A 22,639-nucleotide genomic window follows, 5' to 3' on the forward strand; every position below is an offset into this window, starting at 1 on the left:
AGGCATTTCGATCCCTTAACATACAGGGAATTTTCCCTCAAAATCCAGAACACAGTCCGGACATGTTCCACATGAGAATCCCAATCACTGGAAAAGATCAAAATATCATCCAGATAGATGATCAAAAACTTATCCACAAAGTCCCGGAAAATATCATTCATAAAGGATTGGAAGACAGAAGGGGCATTAGTGAGCCCAAAAGACATCACCAGGTACTCAAAATGTCCCTCCGGAGTATTAAACGCCGTCTTCCATTCATCCCCATGCTTGATGCGAATAAGATTATACACCCCCCTGAGTTCAAGCTTGGTATACCAGCAGGCACTTTTAACTCTTGAAAATAAATCAGAAATCAGGGGTAACGGGTACTGATATTTAACCGTAATTTTGTTAAGGGAACGATAGTCAATACAAGGCCTTATTGAACCATCTTTCTTGGTCACAAAAAAACCCTGCACCTAAGGGTGAAGAGGATGGTCTAATCTGACCCTTCTCCAACGACTCCTTGATATAAGATCGCATAGCATCATGTTCGGGTACCAATAAGTTGAAAAGCCGACCCTTGGGAAATTTAGACCCAGGCATCAACGCAATTGCACAGTCATAACTCCTATGAGGAGGCAAAGACGCAGACGTACTTTCACTAAATACATCAGAAAAATCAGCCAAATAATCAGGAATATCATGAGACTGAGGAGAGGTGGAGAAAACAGGAGTGTCACTAAGAACACCCTGACAACCCCAACTCACCACAGACACAGATTTCCAATCCAAAACTGGATTATGAGTTTGCAACCAGGGAAAACCCAGAATAATAGCATCATGCAAATTGTGCAGCAAAAAAAATTTACGATTTTCTTGGTGGTCTGGGGCAACCTGCATTATCACCTGGATCCAAAACTGAGGTTTATTCTCTGCCAAAGGAGTAGCATCAATACACCTCAAAGGAATAGGTATCCGCAGAGGTATCATGGGAAAACCACAATGTTTAGCAAAGTCCAAATCCATCAGATTCAAAGCTGCTCCTGAATCTACAAAAGCCTTAGCGGAAAATGTGGATAAGGAGCAGATCAGAGTAATTGCCAAAAGGAACTTAGGTTGTACTCTGCCCATAGCAAATGTGTGTGCAAAACGTTTCTCTCGTTTAGGGCAGACATAAATAGTATGAGAGGCGTCTCCAGAGAAAAAAAACAGCTTATTACGCCTTCTAAACTCCTGACGTTGCGCCCTAGACAAAACCCTATCACATTGCATGGGTTTAGACTAGTGTTGAGCGACTTTTGGTTTTTTAGGGTCGAGTTTCGTTTCATGAAACCCGACTTTTCCAAAAGTCGGGTCGAGCAAAATCGGCCGACTATAGGGAAAAGTCGGGGTCGTCCCGAAACACGAAACCCAATGTAAGTCAATGCAGAATTAAAGTTGGCAGTGAGAGGAGGACAGGAAACACACCAACAGTGCCCATTTGAATGCCAAAAGCATAAATTCTTGTTACTGAAGTTTGTCAACCTTAATTAACTTCATAATACTAGTTACGCACTGAAAAATGGGGGTTATTTTTCTACAGTTGTGGGGGGGAAGGGCTGGCTCCAGGTTTTCGTGGGCCCAGGGCCAAAGAGCGCCCCTTTAACACATACCACAACTCATGATGCTCCGATACGGCAGAGAAATAGCAGTATAGTACAATGAAAAATACTTCACCTCTTACATCTCATGACTGATATCCATTTTAAATTCTCCAATACCTCCAAAAATGGACAGTATATAACTCCATACAGTATTATGGCCAGCGCTTAGTGCGCTATACAGAGTAATGAGGCCCATATATTTCTCCATACGGAATCATTATTCCCATATAATGTTTCAAACCGTATATGATGAGCTCCACATAATGCTACAGAATATGTTGGTCCCAATGGATGAAGCTCCACTGTCTTATGGGCCCAAATAATGCTCCATATATAATGGGCCCCATTTCTACTGCTCTAGTGTATAATAGGCCCTGTAAATGCTGCTCCAGTGTCTGATGTCCACCTTTGGAATGCTCCAGTGTTTGGTGGGCCCCATATATCATTCACCAGAGTATAGTGCTCCCCAAAAATTGCTGTCCCAACATTGAAAACAATTACATAAGTCTCCTTGCTAGGGAATCCCTGCACTACTCTGAACTCCTTGTCGTCCCATCTTCCATCTCACTGCACTTGGCTGTTTAGGCCCTCCCACCGGCAGAGACACTTTTGCGTACTATGCGGTGCCCTGTGCCAGTGCCATCACCCATGAGTATGCCCCCCCACCTGCTCAAGGAACCTGCACTTTCATCTGCACCTTCCTCTTTGTCACCGTGTAAGGTGGTATAGTATGTTGGAAGGGGAACCTGAGATTCCTCTGGGTCAGATTCTGGCTGTGTAGAGTGCGAGGGGAATGTAGTGATCTGGGTCAATGAAACAGCAGCATCATCCAGCAGTGGCTGGGCCTCAGTGCACTTGTGGCGTCCCCAAGAGTACGGTCGCCACTGTGGCATTGCGTTCCTCCAGGGAGTGTGTTGTCAAGCTTGGGAGCAACGAAGGATCTCTCTAGCAGTGAAACCAACACACAACACATTTTCCACTCCAGGCCAGCAGGGAGACTTCTGAACCTGACTGCTGAGGTGCTGCTCTCTGTGGTCGGCAGGAGGTAAGTTAGGGAACTTTGTGCTGGGAAGTGTGTGGACGTGAGAAGGGGAGCTGGAGGATGCGCAGAGTTAAGGCTCACTCCTAGCTGGAGCGCATGGTCCGGATTCCGGTCTCCGAGTTTGTAGGGACACTGACGTTCCTGCAGCAGAAACCGGGGGAAGTAGCAGCTATAAATGCTCTGTACCCAACTAAGGCTTGGAGGCCCCAGCATCGCCGTGTGCGAGGCAGAAGGAAAAGGCTACAGCTGTCTGCCATACAAGTAAAGTCTGAGGAACATCTGTTAGACAGGAGGCGTTTCAGTGAACCACGGTCCTGTGAGTGCTTCCCCCACAAGTGCTAGAAAGGAGACGTTCAGGAAGGTACATGTTGGCGGAGTGTTGGAAGGGAGCTTTCCATTCTGGTCCCGGAGGTTGGCAGAGGTCCTGACCCGGAGGACACAGCACGGAGGCAGGCATCTGTGTAACCTACAGACTGTGAGCAAAGCTTTGGAACTGCACGCTCTGGTGTCCTACAGTTATTCCAGCACCGCTACATCTGGGTACCAGCACCCACACCGCCTGTGCCTTTCCCCCATCACTACATCTACACTTCCCTGGGACTCCAGCTCCACCTGTGGGGAGCTTCACCATCTTTGCTGCACAACACCATCAGTCGCAGAGGATCTGCATGCAGCGTCGGCCTTACATCTATGTTGTTGAAAACCACAGGTGGCGTCAAACTATCTATATAAACTCTTTACCATTATACCACGCCATTTACATGGGCGCCCAGGGCCACCGTCCGGGTCACCGCTGCTGTGACACATCCCACTGACACCGGCCCGGTACCGAGTACCCCACAGCCCTGGGAGGGCGACCCATATGCCGACTGCTGATTGGGCTGCGTTATTCCCACGAACCTCCAAACAGCGTCCCTGAAGGCAAAGTTTTTGGTTTCCGGGGGCGGTATGATTGCAAAGCTGAACCTTAAAGGAATGTCCAAAAGGGCACCACCAGGAGTGGAGCCTGTGGCTTAATTGGACTGCACCCGGGAAACCACTACCATACAAGCTACAGAAAAGATGGACAGATTGCAAGCTTTGTCGATTCTGTGTGTGGTGTGGTATGTCCGTTTGTAGTTGTGCTAGCGATTTCTCAGCTTTATACCGTTAACGACCGAGACTCCGGCATGGCCCCGCGGTACGCGTCAAGCTAGAGGGATATGCGAGGTTGTGGCACGTGAGATCGAGCAATAACAGGTCTAGCATTCCAGTACATGTCCGGGGCTGCATGCACGCTACACTGAAAGGACCAGCTTTTGTCGCTTACAGGTGCAGATAACCTGCTGAACTCCGTTAGTGATGGGGATCTGTTATTCAGATTATTCCCCGCGAACGATGAATTCCCAGTAAGTTCAGGTCAACCGCAATTCCGGAGTTAGGCCAAACTGTCATTCCTGAAAAAATTACGTGTCCAAACCACAGGTGCTGTAGCTTGCTTAACAGCTCGGCAGCCGTTCTCAGGCCCAGTATGGATTCAACAACATTATAGAAAGTTGATAAAGGGTACAGTTTCACCAGATAACACGTATATATGTAGCCTAGTTTACACATTAAAAACATATGTCTATAGATCAGGAGGCAGTCTCAGATGTTCTCAGGCCCAGTATGGATTTGACCAGATTGTACAAAGTTGAGAAAGGGTACTTTATCACTGGATAGCAGGTATATATAGCATAGTTTAAACATGTAAAATCTCTGTGTTCTCAGTATGGATTACACAGCAATCTAAAAAGTGGAAAAAAGGAAATTCATTTGAGGCGTACACAACTATATACTTTTGGTGTTATTTTTAAATCTTCATATATATTTCTGTCTCAGTAATACAGCCCAGCCTCTCAGCAATAGGAAATGAGATGCATACAATTAGTGACATAAAGGCTATTGATTGCAGAAATCTAGGAATTATTATTCACGGGAAAAACTTCCGTCACAATTCTCATAGGCGATGCTGACCCTCAATTAATTTGTGTGTTGAGACAGTGAAAACATTTTTTTGTGAATAAAGTCTTGCTGTATCGCACTTCCGTTGATTCCATCATTTTTACTCATCTCAATCCAATTTTTATCACAGGGAGCGATGTAAACATGGTGCTCACTGGCTATCATGATCTGTCACTTAACTTTGGAGTGCAAAAGACAGAAGCCACAGGCCGTAGGCAATTCTATTTGATTGGCATGAGAGGGCACATTTTGAAATGTGCGCCGGAATGTCACACGTTTGTGAGTAGGAAAACTTTGAAAGCTGATGATAAACCACCACTGCATGTAATTGTGAGTCGACGTCCATAAGAAATGGAAGCCACTGATCATCTGGAGCTAGAGCCCGGCCAGCAGGAAAGGGCATAGCTACATCTTAACCATCATCTTTCAGTTCAATCAATTTGTAGGGGCAGTCCCAGTGAAGGATTTGACAGCCCAGACTACACAGAGGAGGAGCAGGGAGAAGTAAACATTGCAAATGCTGGGGCCCTGCCCAAACAAGGGGGGAACACTCGTGGGCGTCGGTACTGGTACTGGGCCCCTCAAAGTACAGCGGTGTGTCTGACGGCGGGTGTGCACCACCACTGTCAGAGACACTTGATTGCACTATGAGGGACCCTATGCCAGTGCCCGCTCCCAAGAGTCGGCCTACCCACCTGTCCAGGGCAACGGCACTCGCACGGTTTTGTGCGCTAGGTGGTGACCCCGGCCATGGGGGGGCCGCCCACTTAGGGAGGTTTACAAAGTGGCATATGTAGATGTGGGTCATTCAGCTGCTGCAAAAAGGCGAAATAGGTCAAGTTCGCGGAATAGGAGGAGGACCAAAGCAAGCCATTTTTCTAGCAACCTATGTGTCATCAAGGGAAGGTGGGACAAAATCCTTGGAAACCCATGCATGGTTCATTTTAATGAAGGTTAGATCATCCACATTTTGGGTTGACAGACGGGTCCTTTTTTCTGTCAGGATTGATCCAGCTGCACTGAAGACTCTTTCCGATAGCACACTTGCAGCTGGGCAAGCGAGCTCCTGTAAGGCATATTGTGCCAATTCAGGCCAGGTGTCCAGTTTAGCGGCCCAATAGTCAAAGGGGAATGACCTGTGTGGGAGAACATCGATATGGGAGGAAGAGTAGTTGTTAACCACAGTTGACAACTGCTGTCTCCTGTCACTTTCCATCGATGCAGCAATACCAGTTGTGTGAGCGGTCCGTGAAAAATCAGTCCACAACATTGTCATGAAACCCCTGTCTCCAACGCCACTTCTGCTGTGTGCACCACGAACACCTCTGCCAAGCTGCCCCCGGCCCGTACGGCTCGTGTGAGAACCATCACCGCTGCTGTGTGCTGGGAATGCCTCAACCAAACGGTTAACCAGAGTTTCTTGTTTAGTAGCCAATATTAGGTCAAGGTTCTCCTGTAGCATGATGTTTTGTAATTTGCCTTTATAGCGTGGATCCAGGATCCTGGCCAACCAGTAGTCGTCATCGTTCATCATTTTGGCAATGCGGGGGTCCCTTTTTAGGATCTGCAAGGCATAATCTGACATGTGGGCCAATGTTCCCGGTGTCAGTGATGCACTGCGAGTGCTGGGTGGAGGAGCACTTTCTGGCAAATCCACATCCCTCCAGTCACGCACAAACCCTGTACCAGACCTTGCCACGCCAACATTTTCACTTGCCCCAGGAGATGCATCCTCCTCCCCTAAGTAATCATCCCCATCATCATCCTCCTCCGCCTCTTCTTCCTCCACCTCGTCCAGGAGAGGTCCCTGTGCAGACAATGGCTGAATGTCATCAAGGATTCCCTCCACCTCTTCCTCCTCGTCAACATTGGCTGCAGACGCCTGCTCCTTAAGGTGCGTCAAAGTTTGCATAAGCAGACGCATAAGTGGGATGCTTATGCTTAGGATGGCATCGTCTGCGCTTACCAGCTGTGTGCATTCCTCAAAACACTGAAGGACTTTACAGAGGTCTTTCAGCTTCGACCACTGCACACCTGTCAACTCCATGTCTGCTCTCAAAGTGCCTGGCCGTGTATCCTCCCACAAATGCATTATGGCCTGCCTCTGCTTGCACAGCCGCTCAAACATGTGCAGGGTGGAGTTCCACCTTGTTGCAATGTCGATAATGAGGCGGTGGTTGGGAAGGTGGAGCAATCGCTGCAGCTTCTGCATACGAATGGAGTGTACAGGCGACCAGCGGATGTGCGCGCACAGACTTCGCACCTTCTGGAGCAGGGCTGTTAACTTCGGATAATTATTGAGGAAGCACTGCACCACCAGGTTCAAGGTGTGAGCCAAGCAAGGTATGTGGCTGAGTTTTGAAAGGGTTATGGCTGCCACAAAATTACGGCCGTTATCACTAACTACCTTGCCTTCCCCCAGATGTACACTGCCAAGCCATGACTCAGTTTGTCGCTTCAAGTACTCGGCCAGCACCTCGGCGGTGTGTCTGTCGCCCAAACACATCATCTGCAACACAGCCTGCTGACGCTTTCCACTAGCTGCTCGATAGGGGGACACCTCGTGTGCAACAGTGGCAGCTGCAGATGGAGTGCTCGTACGACTGCGCTCTGTGGACGAGCTTTCTCTTCTGGAGGAGGAGGAGGAGGGTCGAACGCCTACAGCCAACTGTTTCCTATACCGTGGGCTAGGCAGCACTGTCCCACCACCGCTGTCCCCTGTGGACCCTGCATCCACCACATTAACCCAGTGCGCAGTGATGGACACGTAACGGCCCTGGCTATGCCGACTGGACCATGCATCAGTTGTGAGGTGCACCTTTCCACTCACTGACTGCTTGAGTGCATGGACAATGCGGTCTTTCACATGATGGTGGAGGGCTGGGATGGCTTTGCGAGAGAAGAAGTGGCGACTGGGTAGGTCATAGTGTGGTACTGCATAGGCCATGAGTTCGCGAAAAGCTGCGCTTTCCACCAACCGAAAGGGCATCATCTCAAACGAGATTAGTTTGGCAATGTGGGCGTTCAAACCCAGTGTACGCGGATGAGAGACTGAGTACTTTCTTGACCTACTCATAGTGTCTGGGAGGGTGAGCTGGACTTGAGAGCTGCATATGGTGGAAGTAGCGGTGGACAGGGCGGACTGAGAGAGGGTTGATGATGGTGATGGAGTTGGTGTTCTTTCTGATGGCCTAGATTCAGTCTTTCATTGATATAACAGTGGGATTCCCTGACTGCTGTGGCCTTGCAACGACACCTCAACATTTGCTGCTGTGTTAATCGGTGGGCTTACAGTGGGGGCAACAATGTAGCATTGCTGACTACCTTCTTTGTGATCAGTTGCACATGTGGTACTTGAGATTTGGTGTTGTGTCCACACTTGCAAGTGCATGCTGGTTAAATGTCTAAGCATGCAACTGCTATTCAAATTTTTCAGCTTTTTCCCTCGGCTAAAGGTCTTTGCGCACTTCTTACAGATAACCTTGGCCTGATCATGAGGATTTTGTTCAAAAAAGTGCCACACTGCACTCTTCCTACTTTGGCAGACATTTTGCGGCCTAGCACGCTGTAATATTTTGACCCTCTGGACAAGCTGTCCAGCAACTCTTTTGATTTTTGGAACCTGTCTTTGGAGTGCTCCGGGCCTGCCAGATAACAGCTGTTGCGATGTCGATGTCTGCTGTGGATGCTCCTCCTCCTCATCTGAGCTATTGGAAGCAGCACCCTCTTCCCCCAATGGATGCCAATCTGGGTCAACAACTAGGTCATCCATCACCTCCTCTTCAATGTCATGTGCACCTTCCCCTGTGTCACCGTGTATGGTGGTATAGTGTGCGGGAAGGGGCACCTGAGTCTCATCAGGGTCAGAATCTGGCTCTGTACACTGCGAGGACAATGTAGTGCTCTGAGTGAATGTACTAGCAGAATCATCTATCAGTGGCTGTGCATCAGTGCACTCCATGTCAGATTCATCTTGGCCTGGGTAATTCACCATTTCACTTGATAATCCAGGCATGGTATGTGAAAACAGCTCCATGGAGTAATCAGTAGTATGGCCTGCGTCATCCTTCAATCTTGGTTGGGGTGAAGGACACAAGGAAAGGTGTGGTTCATGAACATGAGCCTCCAATGACGACTCAGTGCTTTTATTTTTTACAACTTCAGAAGAGGAGGCGATAGAGCTTTAGGCTGAGTCAGCAATGTAAGACAAAACTTTTTCCTGAAGCTCTGGCTTTAAAAGCGGTTTGCCAACTCCTAGAAAACTAAGCCTTCAAGGCCTTGTGGAGCCAGACGATGACGCAGGCTCAACACCTCCTGCATTCGGTCCTATTTTGCTTTTGCCACTACCATCAGATCCACCACCAACACCATCATTACCAGCTGCCAACCCCCGCCCAATTCCATGGCCTCTTCCACCAGCCTTCCTCATTTTTGGTAGAAATGTAGACAAAATCCAACAAACTATATAGTAATGTAAAACAAGGTACAAGGTGTCTATAGGACAGGGGAGATTTTGAATTTCTGCACACACTTGTAGACACTGGACACTTTTGGATTGTGTGAGGCCCACTGAATATCACAGCGCTATGTCACAGGCTCGATGTCGCAGGTGTGAAAAATGTCACTAGAGGATAACGGAGATTTTGAATTTCTGCACACACTTGTGGACACTGGACACTTTTGGATTGTGTGAGGCCCACTGAATATCACAGCGCTATGTCACAGGCTCGATGTCGCAGGTGTGAAAAATGTCACTAGAGGAAAACGGAGATTTTGAATTTCTGCACACACTTGTGGACACTGGACACTTTTGGATTGTGTGAGGCCCACTGAATATCACAGCGCTATGTCACAGGCTCGATGTCGCAGGTGTGAAAAATGTCACTAGAGGATAACGGAGATTTTGAATTTCTGCACACACTTGTGGACACTGGACACTTTTGGATTGTGTGAGGCCCACTGAATATCACAGCGCTATGTCACAGGCTCGATGTCGCAGGTGTGAAAAATGTCACTAGAGGATAACGGAGATTTTGATTTTCTGCACACACTTGTGGACACTGGACACTTTTGGATTGTGTGAGGCCCACTGAATATCACAGCGCTATGTCACAGGCAGAAATTGGCTAGTGTATGACAAACTGCAAGGTGTATATAGAATTGGGCAGAATAGGAATCGCCCTAGAGTGTAGGTCTGTAAGAGCGGAACAAGTCCTCGACTTATCCTTACAGAGCGACACACAGATAGCTTCACTGTGGCCGTGATAACAGCCGTTACACGGTACTGAGAGAGGAGCGTGCACGTACACGGCTGTCCGGTGTACGTAAAATTGTCAAGCTCCGTGTTTTTTAAGTATACGGACTGACACACGCTGTCTCTCTATAGTTTTGAATGTGATCAAACAGCAAATATATTTAACTGTTTGAAAACTAGACAAAACTAAAAGGTGCAGGTCTGTAAGAACGGAACATGTCCTCGACTTATCCTTACAGAGTGACACACAGATAGCTTCACTGTGGCTGTGATAACAGCCGTTACACGGTACTGTGTGAGGAGTGTGCACCACTGTATGGTGTGAAAAAATGCACGCTCAGTACCTCACCAGGACAAAAAAAAAATTGTGATTGCTTTTAAAAAAGCAGTTAGCAGAGCAGTGGATAAACAGCAATGCAGCCGTCAGGAAGCCTTAGAAGGCAGAATAACAACCAACACCTCTGATCCAGCAAAATATAGCCTCCACTTGCACTGCACACACAGTGACTGGTGTGTTGTACAGGCAAAATCGCTAGCAGCAGAAGCAGTTTTTGGTGTCTTCTTCCCTGCCTAACGCTCTCCCTACAAAATCATCAGCAGCAGCAGCAGCTCTCCCTATTCTGAGATCAGCATGAGTGACATGGTGGTCGGCGTGCACGCCCTTTTATACCCCCTGTGACGCCCACCAAAGCAAGCCAATCACTTGCATGCCCTTCTGAAAGATGGTGGTGACCCCTGCCTATGTCAGCACGTTGCCCACAGTGTCCGTGGATCCTGATTGGCTGAAAAAAAGCGCAAAACAAACTTTTGAAACGCGACTTTGGCGCTTAAGTCGCCGACCTCGACTTTGCCAAAAGTCGGCGACTTTTGAAATTTTTCGACCCGTTTCGCTCAACTCTAGTTTAGACGTTTGTTCAAAAGGCGGCAACGCCTCTCATGTAGTTTTACGTTCACGTAAATGCCGTTCACTGTCATTAGCCAACTTGAATGGCTAATGACATAGAATCATCAAGACCAGAGGGAAAAGGAAATCCCACCATAACATCTTTTACGGTTTCTGATAAACCCTTCCAAAGAGAGCTGCCAAGGCACCATCAATCATTCTATGTAGTAAGGACCGCCCACTTTTGGAATTTTTGACAGTATAACTCTACAGGATCCTAACCCTGGTTCAATGCCGATAGGGTTTTCTCAGCTTGATCAATAGCATTAGGTTCATCATACAACAACCCCAAGGCTTGAAAAAATGCATCCACATTAGTCAGAATAGGATTTTTAGGTGTCAGAGAAAAAGCCCAATCCTGGGGATCGCTGCGCAGCAAGGAGATGACAATTTTAACCTGCTGCCCAGAGCTCCCCGATGAGTTAGGCTTCAAGGCAAGAAATAATTTACAATTATTCTTAAAATTCAAAAATTTAGACCGATCCCCAGAAAACACATCAGGAGTAGGGATTTTTGGTTCAACAGCATGTGATTGAGCGAGATAGGCGGAAATTCCCCGCACTTCAGCAGCGAGCTGCTCAACACGATCAGACAATTGCTTAATCTCCATTAAAGAAGAAATCCTCCCATGGCCCCAGAGAAAAAGAGGAAAAAATACATATATAAAAAAAAAATTCTGACACTTTCTTTTTTTTTTTGCAATTCTTTCCTTCTTGAGTACCCTAGAATCTGCGGTTTAGGCTGGTGATTCTGTTATAATTGGGTCACCGAGGGGGAAAATAAGATCAAGCTAAGTCACAGAAAACCAGAGAGTTTGGTAACTAAGCGGATTGCAGACCCCTGACCCTATCCACACAACTAGCAGTAGCCGTGGAGCGTACTTACGATGATTCTAGACGCCTCGACACAGCCGGAGGACTAAATAAGCCTAAAGCAAGAAAAGGGGAAATCTAAACTGCCCCAGAGCTGACCCCAAAGGAATAGATAGCCCCCAAACATGTATTGTCGGTGAGACAAGATGAAAACACAAACACAGTTAGGAAAATAGGCTGAGCAAACGATGGGGCCCACACTAACTAGAAAGGACAGGAAAGGAAAGATACTGTCTGCAATCACGCCTAAAAAGCCCTGCAAAAATGTCCAACACTTCTGATAGCAAAAAAAACCATGAAGTCACTAGACTTCACCCACTATATCAGCACTCTGGCATATTCTGAAAACAGAGCAAAAAGAGGCCAATCTAATAAGGGACAAAAAGCAAACTGCGACAAACAGTAGCATAAGAATGGAAATTCAGCACAGCCCCAGCTGGGGCTGGCTGACCACACAAAACTGAATAGTCTAAACCAAATCAAATGTGAACAATAGCAAAGAACACATAGCTTGAGAAGGCAGTGACTGAACAGGAAACTAAGACCTCAGGAGGCAGGAAAAATCACCAGCAGGGGCTGGAGGGAGTCGTCTGTCTTAAATCCAATCAGAGGCTCCAGATGTCCAATCGTCATCCTCATTATCAGGTGGCAGGTCTCTGTTACTTAGATCAGCTTCATTACCTCCTGCAACCACCAGAGGGAGCCCGGAAAGAGAACTCACAACTCCTCTGTCAATACAACCAGCTCCACCACCCTCACCAGCAACCAGAGGCAGACCAGAAAGTGAACTCACAACACTCTACAAAGAAACTGGCTCACATGAGGACAGCCCCAGGAAAGGAAGCGACGAGTCACCTCTGCTGTGGAGGATAAGTTCATCCAAGTCATCAGCCTCAGAAAACACAGGTTAGCAGCAGCTCAGATTAGCGACCAGGTCAATGCCACACAGAGTTCTAGCAGCAGACACATCTCTACAACAACTGTTAAGAGGAGACTTTGTGCAGCAGGCCTTCATGGTAAAATAGCTGCTAGGAAACCACTGCTAAGGACAGGCAACAAGCGAAGAGACTTGTTTGGGCTAAAGAACACAAGGAATGGAAATCTGTGCTTTGGTCTGATGAGTCCAAATTTGAGATCTTTGGTTCCAACCACCTTGTCTTTGTGCGACACAGAAAAGGTGAATGGATGGACTCTACATGCCTGGTTCCCATTGTGAAGCATGGAGGAGGAGGTGTGATGGTGTGGGGGTGCTTTGTTGGTAACACTGTTGGGGATTTATTCAAAATTGATGGCAAACTGAACCAGCATGGCTACCTCAGCATCTTGCAGCGGCATGCTATTGCATCCGGTTTGCGTTTAGTTGGACAGTCATTTATTTTTCAACAGGACAATGACCCCAAACACACCTCCAGGCTGTGTAAGGGCTATTTGACCAAGAAGAAGAGTGATGGGGTGCTATGCCAGATGACCTGACCTCCACAGTCACCAGACCTGAACCTAATCGAGATGGTTTGGGGTGAGCTGGACCGCAGAGTGAAGGCAAAAGAGCCAATAAGTGCTAAGCATCTCTGGGAACTCCTTCAAGACTGTTGGAAGACCATTTCCGGTGACTACCTCTTGAAGCTCATCAAGAGAATGCCAAGAGTGTGCAAAGCAGTATTCAAAGCAAAAGGTGCCTACTTTGTAGAACCTAGAATGTAAGACATATTTTCAGTTGTTTCACACTTTTTTGTTAATTATATAATTCCACATATGTTAATTCATAGTTTTGATGCCTTCCGAGTGAATCTACAATTTTCATAGTCATGAAAATAAAGAAAACTCTTTGAATGAGGTGTGTCCAAACTTTTGGTCTGCACTGTACTGTATATATATATATATATATATATATATATAGCAAGGTAGCGCCCAGTGTTCATGCTGAGGGACACTCACTCGGCAGCGGATTAACCACGTCAGGCACGGGTTGTTCACATAAATCAGTCCATCTGGTTTAATGTGCAGTATCAACCATATAGCAGCAACAGTCTTACATCAGACCAAATGGAGATTCAATGTAGAGCTCCGCTCTCTTAGCCCTGTGGTCACACAAGCTGCGCTTTGTCCAGCAAACAGGCTCTACAGTCTCTCAGTTAATTCCCCCTGTCCGGGGTTACCTCTTAGCTGCTTCTCAGTCCTGATGTCCCTTCCCTCCTGGGGACTGTCCAGTACTCACAGGCTATTACACACAGGCCACACATGGTCAGCGGCGTCCACATGTGCGCTTCAGGAAGGCAGCACACCTTCTAGCACGTCGGCCTTCTGGAACCTTCCACACGGACCAATCAGATCAAGGCATTCACTCATGTGACCTACCCTGGTCACCTCATATGGTCTGTAGCCACACCCACAGAATCACATGGTTATGACCTCATTGCAGGTCCTTCAGATTCACAACCACACACATAGGCTTTACTTCAGACACACGCCCCTGGGTGGGTTTGTAGGTGACTGGTCCCACCAGTCTCACCAGCCACCTGGAAGCCTTCCCTGACACACTGTTACAAAAACCTCAGCAGTACCTCTGCTGATTAACACACATTCAAGCTTCCATCCCAGGGCCACCCACCCTGGAATACATAACGGTCATTTACCATCCTGCCGGTCATCCTATTTCCATTACCACAATGGACATGCCTGTATGTAGAATGTAAGTCCGCAAGGACAGGGTCCCTTCCCCTCTGTACCAGTCTGTGTGTGTGTGTGTGTGTGTGTGTGTGTGTGTGTGTGTATGTGTGTGTGTATGTCCGGGATTGGCATCTGCACTGTTGCAGCTACAGCCACAAAATTTTGAACAGTCACACAATTTTGCACAGTCACACGTCTGGACCCCGAGAGCGTCATAGGCTATGTTGTGAGGTGAAATTTTAACCCTGCGCGTTCCAATTCACCAAACAATTTTGCCCCTAGGTACATAATGGGGAAAAAGTGTACGTATGTGTGTGTCTGGGATTGGCATCTGCACCGTCGCAGCTACAGCCACGGAATTTTGCACAGTGACAGGTCTGGACCCCAAGAGCGTCATAGGCTATGTTGTGAGGTGAAATTTTAACCCCGCGTGTTCCAATTCACCAAACAATTTTGCCTATTATTCTTATCATTTCTATGGTGTTATCGCCCTTCTGTAAAGCTGGAAATAACACAATTTAATACCGTGCCAACACAGACCACCCTCTGACACAGACTGCAGGGGGAGCCCAGTATCACACAGGATAGGATTAGATACACGGCTCAGCAGTCAGTATCACACAGGATAGGATTAGATACATGGCTCAGCTGTCAGTATCACTCAGGATAGGATTAGATACACAGCTCAGCAGTCAGTATCACACAGGATAGGAATAGATACATGGCTCAGCAGACAGTATCACACAGGATAGGATTAGATACATGGCTCAGCACACAGTATCACACAGAACAGGATTAGATAAACGGCTCAGCAGTCAGTATCACACAGGATAGGATTAGATACACCGCTGAGCAGTCAGTAACACACATGATAGTATTAGGTACATGGCTCAGCAGTCAGTATCACACAGGATAGGGTTAGATACACGGCTCAGTAGACAGTATCACACAGGACAGGATTAGATACACTGCTCAACAGTCAGTATCACACAGGATAGGATTAGATACACAGCTCAGCAGTCAGTATCACACAGGAGAGGATTGTACACATGGCTCAGCAGTCAGTATCACACAGGATAGGAATAGATACACAGCTCAGCAGTCAGTATCACACAGGATAGGATTAGATACACAGCTCAGCAGTCAGTATCACACAGGATAGGAATAGATACACGGCTCATCAGACAGTATCACACAGGATAGGATTAGATACACAGTTCTAGCACACAGTATCACACAGAATAGTATTAGATACACGGCTCAGCAGACAGTATCACACAGAATAGGATTAGATACACGGCTCAGCAGACAGTATCACACAGAATAGGATTAGATACACGGCTCAGCAGTCAGTATCACACAGGATAGGGTTAGATACACGGCTCACCAGACAGTATCACACAGGATAGAATTAGATACACAGCTGAGCAGTCAGTAACACATGATAGGATTAGATACACAGCTCAGCAGAAAGTATCACACAGGAGAGGATTAGGTACAGAGCTCAGCAGACATTATCACACAGGATAGGGTTAGATACACAGCTCAGAAACAGGATGTGCCAAAGGAGAGGACATTTTCATTCCAAGAATTTCACTCATTCCATCTGATTTGTTTTTTGATTTTAAACGCCTCCAGTTTCCAGTTCAACTCCTATTTGCAATGTCCATTAACATTGCTCAGGGACAGTCCTTGAAAGTAGTAGGGATCGATTTTCAATCTCCATGCTTTTCTCATAGTCAACTTTACGTGGTCTGTTCAAGAGTTGGAACTGCCAAATCTGTTCATCTTTGCACTGAAAGGAAAAACCAAAAATCTTGAATGAGTTGAAAATAAAATACTATCAATACTTGGGTAATCGTTTAGTTAATTTGTGCTGCAAATCTGTAGTGTTGAATATATGATGTGAAATGTTTTTATGTGCAATATAATCATTATAATTTGTTATAACTAACCACAGTTGGTTACTATGCCCAGGCAACGCCGGGCTCTTCAGCTAGTGTATATATATATATATATATATATATATATATATATATAAATACAAGCTTCTATTGTATGCAAAAGCCCTGCAGTTATCATAGGAGTTTTAATCATTAACTGGAAGCAGCTCATCTTGGCTTTTCTGGAAATTCTACTGACTTACTGCATTATGAGTTTAACCACTGCAGATCGTTAAGTAAAATGACAATTTTGCTGGTCTCTATGCCCTCTTAGTGAACTCAATGTAATATTATAGCAATCATTTTGTACTTACACTGAATCAATGCAATGTATACTAATAAATGACAATTTATTTAAAGGGAACGAGTCACCATAAAAAACGCTATTACCCTGCAGATATGGGGTTAATCTTTAGGTTAATAGCATTATTAACTTGCTGACGCCCGTACTTACCCGAACACTACTGGGAGAAAATTAACTTTATTTCCCTTGGCAGCATTCTGGTTTCAGTCAAGGGGGCGGCGCTTGTTAAGTCACAGCTCTGACAGCCGACCCCAGAGCAGAGCCAGTGTCAGTCAGGGCCGGCGGCAAAGTTACAGCCACCAACTGAACCAGCGCCGGTGCGGTCCACGTGGCTGAAACCAGAATGTTGCCGGGGGGGGGGGAGTTCATTTTCTCCATGCAGCATTAGGGTAAGGGCAGGTACTGTGCAGATCAATAACTCTATTAACCTGCAGATTAACCTTATATCTGCAGGTTAACAGCAATTTTCTGATGATAGGTTCTCTTTAATACCCTGTTTCTTTATTTCGCCACAAGTAATCTTAGTGCTCAATTCACCCACTACATTATTGTTTTTGCTGCACTGGGGTCCTGGGTTCAAATCCCACCAAGAACAGCATCTACGAGGAGTTTGTATGTTCTCCTCATGTTTGTGTGGGTTTCCTCCGGGATTGCTCCCACACTCCAAAGATATACTGATAGGGAATCTAAATTATAAGCTCCAATGGGGACAGTGCTGATAATGTCTGTAAAGCGCTATGAAATTATTGGCACTATATAAGCAAAGCAAAATGGGTCGCCCCGTCCAAGGGCTGTGGGGTACTCGGTCCCGAGCCGGTGTCAGTGAGATGTGTCACGGCAGCTATGACCCGGTCCGTGGCCCTGGGCGCCCAAATCAATGGTGGTTTGTAATATAGTTTATGTGATAGTTCGTGACGCCACCTGTGGTGTTTGGCAAGCAAGGTGTTAAGCCAACGCTGCGTGCAGATCCTCTGGGTCTGATGGTGTGTTGTAGCATAGATGGTGTAGCTCCCACAGGTGAAGCTGTAACCCCAGGGCAGTGTAGATGTGGGGACACTTTGATGGTGTAGTGTCCGGCGCAGGGGATGTGAGGAATGTTGGTACCCAGATGTAGCGGTGCTGGCGGTGTTGGCGCACAATTGAATGGAAGACACCAGGGCTTGTAGTTCCAAAGCTTTACTCACAGTTCATGGTACACACTGGTGCCTGCCTCTGTGCCGCATCCTCCGGGGCAGAGACTCAATCAACCTCCCGGGCAAGTCAGGATTCTCCTCTCCAACACTCCGCCAACATGTACCTTTCCTGAACAACTCCTCTATTGCGCCTTTTAGTGTGAAGAGCTCCTGTACCGTGGTACCCTGAAGTTCCTCCTGTCAGATGTTCCTAACAACTCTACTTGTATGACAGACAGCTGTAGCCTCTCTCGGGGACTCCCTTCTCCGGAGTCCTGGCTCTCTATTCAGTTGCTGTTGTGCCCCAAGTCTTAGATGGGAGTAGTGCATTTACAGCCAACGAACCATAAGTGTCCATGCAACCTCGGGGACCGGGCCCCGGCCTTGCGCTGAGAACCTATAGGCAGGGTTCCTCTTTCAACCCACAACTCCTCTCTGTTCTCCTACTCCTTCGTTCCGCGCTGTTCCTTCTCTCTCTTATGGAAGCTTAGGTTGCAGTTCTACGTCTTTCTCCTTCTGTGCCTTTCCCGTGCCAGCTGGCTCAGATCACTGAGGCAGCTGCAGCACTCCTTCCTCCATCCCTTCTTCCAGGGATCCCCATTCCTCCCGAGTGGCTTCCTTCCTCTCTGACCCTCTGTCAGACTGATCCTGTAATTCCAAACCTTCCAAACCCTTTATATGAATCTCAACTCCACCCACCTTCCAGCACATCTCGTGTTAGGAAGCATGGACCCACGAAAGGTGCTCTGCTACCCTTTAAGCATGAAGCCGCAATGTGGTCAGTGCTGAACTATCCTGTGTGTGGGGTGCAGGTGTTGCAGTGTGGAAAGGAGTTCCCAACAACTTACCTAGTTGGTGGGGCACTACACCTTAGGAGAAGGTGCAGTACCTCTGTGGCGACTGAGCCTCAGGGGCGCTACATACCCCCCGTTAAACACAGCACGTCTGCGGGCTGCAAGACAACAAAGTAAGACAGCAAAGAAACATACAAATATTTTGTAATGCATAACAAACTTTTATTATACTAATCTTCCTAGTATAGGAGGTACTCATCTTGAACGTTATAAACAATTCTATCTTAAATTCTAAAATTTTTAATTCTAAGTGCAATTCTCAATTCAAAGTGCTATTCTCTGTAACACATTTTTCTCTCATTTTCCTCTCTTTCTCTAGACGCAAGACGCTGACCTCAAGTACCTGGTCCGTCACCTGTCACTTTCAATTCTTTATTCATATCACTCATCTCTATATCAGACATTCCTAATTCTTCTATAAAAGCCATTTCTCAGTTACTAATACTCTTATAAAACACATTATCAAATACTTTACAGTAAAACATTCAACAGTTATTCTTGTAAGTGCTGGACACCACTCCCAGCCGGGATCTCTTGCAGTGTCCTTTGAGGTAGACATCATCTTCGGAAAGTGTCTTTATATAAAACATCATCTTCGCAAAGTGTCTTTTATATGTAAAACCAAGAAAAGGCACCTAAAGAGGTGCAACTATTTACACTAAAAGTTTTTGGATCACTCCAAGTTCATGATCGCTAGTTCAAAATTGAAGAATGCTGCCATTGCAAAAACTAGGCAACAAAAGTGCTACCAGAAAAACAGAACATGATGAACAATAGAAAAAATAGCAAAAAGGCACAACTGGTGCAAATAAACCCTCCTGGGTAACGAGAGTTACTGTAAATTCTTAATGCTGGTCCCCTCCTGGGGATCTGGAGGTTTGGGTCCCGCTACCAGATGTGGTATCTTCATCTGTTACTTCGGGTCCTGCAGGGGTTGTAGCCGGTATTTCTGCCGTCAGCGATTCGGCCAAAGCGGCAGCGGATACCGATAGATGTTGTTCCGTGACTGCAGGGGGTATCACAGCGAATGATACTATGGCCGGCTGTTGCGGGTATAAAGCAATTTGGTGGCCACCCCCTGATGTCGGTGCGATCACTGGACCGTTTCTGTCTGCGGGCGTGGCTCCTAATACTAGGATCATGGTAGGGGCTGTCATCATACCTACTACCTCCCGGTGATGTTCCGGCTCCTGCGGAAGGAACTGGATGGCGAATGATGGTGGCCGTAACCCCCAGGGTTGTCTGTTGTACGGCCGGTAGCTGTATCTGTCCCGGCTCAGGACCAGGACAGGCAGGCAGGAGCCTGCGTGGCCGCGGTGGCTTCTGGCTGGGACTCCGCTCCCGTCCCACAATCTCCAGGACTCTCATGTATCTTCTCCTGGCAGACCGCATCCAATGACAGCACCGGCCTAGCGGCAGCGGCGGGGGTTGTAAAGGGTGTCGGAGCGGTGGCACGCTCCGCGAGCACTGCCTGGGGGCGGGTGGCTTCCCCCCGTCATTTTCTTCTGGCCTCCGCGCTCCTGCCATCATGGCGTTCTGGCGTTCTTCTTCCTGCCTCGGCCCCTTTCCCGCCACTGGCTTCTTCTGCCCCTCCTTCCGGGGGCGGCGTCTTCTTCCAGCGCCTCCATACCAAGCCACTATACGAACCCCTCAGGGCGTGGGCCATGTCGCTGTCACATAGTAATTCAGGCAGGGAAGGCCCAATACTCTTCGTGGTCTTTTCCTAGGACCTCCCATCTCTTCACGCCCTTCTTCTCCGCGCCAGCGGCCATTTCTAATGTCCATTTTACAGTCTATCAAGTCAGGTCTTCTGCACATTTTCAAAAGTATAAAGTCTCACAAATTTCAGGCACACAGAAGCCGATGGCATCGGGTCTCGTCATCCTGTTCGTGATGTCAAAATTGGGTCGCCCTGTCCCAGGGCTGTGGGGTACTCGGTACCGGGCCGGTGTCAGTGGGATGTGTCACGGCAGCTGTGACCCGGTCCGTGGCCCTGGGCGCCCAAATCAATGGTGGTTTGTAATATAGTTTATGTGATAGTTCGTGACCCCACCTGTGGTGTTTGGCAAGCAAGGTGTTAAGCCAACGCTGCGTGCAGATCCTCTGGGGCTGATGGTGTGTTGCAGCATAGATGGTGTAGCTCCCACAGGTGAAGCTGTAACCCCAGGGCAGTGTAGATGTGGGGACACTTTGATGGTGTAGTGTCCGGCGCAGGGGATGTGAGGAATGTTGATACCCAGATGTAGCGGTGCTGGCGGTGTTGGCGCACAATTGAATGGAACACACCAGGGCTTGTAGTTCCAAAGCTTTACTCACAGTTCATGGGACACACTGGTGCCTGCCTCCGTGCCTCATCCTCCGGGGCAGAGACTCAATCAACCTTCTGGGCAAGTCAGGATTCTCCTCTCCAACACTCCGCCAACATGTACCTTTCCTGAACAACTCCTCTATTGCGCCTTTTAGTGTGAAGAGCTCCAGTACCGTGGTACTCTGAAGTTCCTCCTGTCAGATGTTCCTAACAACTCTACTTGTATGGCAGACAGCTGTAGCCTCTCTCGGGGACTCCCTTCTCCGGAGTCCTGGCTCTCTATTCAGTTGCTGTTCTGCCCCAAGTCTTAGATGGGGGTAGTGCATTTACAGCCAACTACTCCACCGGTGTCTGCTGCAGAACCATAAGTGTCCATACAACCTCGGGGACTGGGCCCCAGCCTTGCGCTGAGAACCTATAGGCAGGGTTCCTCTTCCAACCCACAACTCCTCTCTGTTCTCCTACTCCTTCGTTCCGCGCTGTTCCTTCTCTCTCTTATGGAGCTTAGGTTGCAGTTCTACGTCTTTCTCCTTCTGTTCCTTTCCCGTGCCAACTGGCTCAGATCACTGAGGCAGCTGCAGCACTCCTTCTTCCATTCCTTCTTCCAGGGATCCCCACTCCTCCCGAGTGGCTTCCTTCCTCTCTGACCCTCTGTCAGACTGATCCTGTAATTCTAAACCTTCCAAACCCTTTATATGAATCTCAACTCCACCCACCTCCCAGTACATCTCATGTTAGGAAGCAAGGACCCACGAAAGGTGCTCTGCTACCCTCTAAGCATGAAGCCGCAATGTGGTCAGTGCTGAACTATCCTGTGTGTGGGGTGCAGGTTGGAGTGTGGAAAGGAGTTCCCAACTTACCTAGTTGGTGGGGCACTACACCTTAGGAGAAGGTGCAGTACCGCTGTGGTGACTGAGCCTCAGGGGCGCCACACATAATAAATAAAAAATATGCCAATGGTTAAGAATGCCCCCAACATACACACTCTGATGGAAGTGAAGAGTGCAGTGTGAACAGGATGGAAAATAAATTTTGATATGGAATCATGAAAGTGTTTATGATGCCCAATATTTCCATTAGATGTTATAGAAGAATACATTAAAGCAATAGATTATATTAAAGTGTTATATGTCAGGACAAACTTACCAGATGCTGGTACAAATTTGTTTGTGTCTTATTTCACCCCTTTCCAATTTCTCCCATATTTATACAGTACTGTTGGGAAATATAAATGTAAGCTAGAAAGCAGTGAAATTGTTGAAGAGTGAAGACTTCACTATCTGCACCAGGAGCTAATGGGCCCTCACTGAATGGCTGGGATTTTAGATAATGCAAATTCCAGCCATTTAACCCTTTGTCTGAGGGGACTAGGGGGGTAGTCGTGGCTGGTGGTGGTTGCTCTGTCACACCCTGGTCTCTTGCCAAATACACACAATGTCCCAGTGGTAGCGTACCTTTGTGTCAGCTTTCCCACCCGTCTGGTCCACTGGGGGTCTTTTTCTTGGGGTTCCACACAAATAGAGACAGAGTCAAATTCCAACTTAAAACAAATGATTTTACTTAGTTCCTTTATCAGCTCGTCCAGTCCAAATTTAGGTACAGCACAAGATACTTCACAATACACGTCATTTTCTGTCCCTGTGCTGTCCCTCACTTCTTCAGGACTATCGCA

Source organism: Dendrobates tinctorius, unplaced genomic scaffold (genome assembly GCF_039654945.1).
Source record: "Dendrobates tinctorius isolate UK_male_01 unplaced genomic scaffold, ASM3965494v1 ptg000199l, whole genome shotgun sequence".
NCBI classification, from domain to species: Eukaryota; Metazoa; Chordata; class Amphibia; order Anura; family Dendrobatidae; genus Dendrobates; species Dendrobates tinctorius.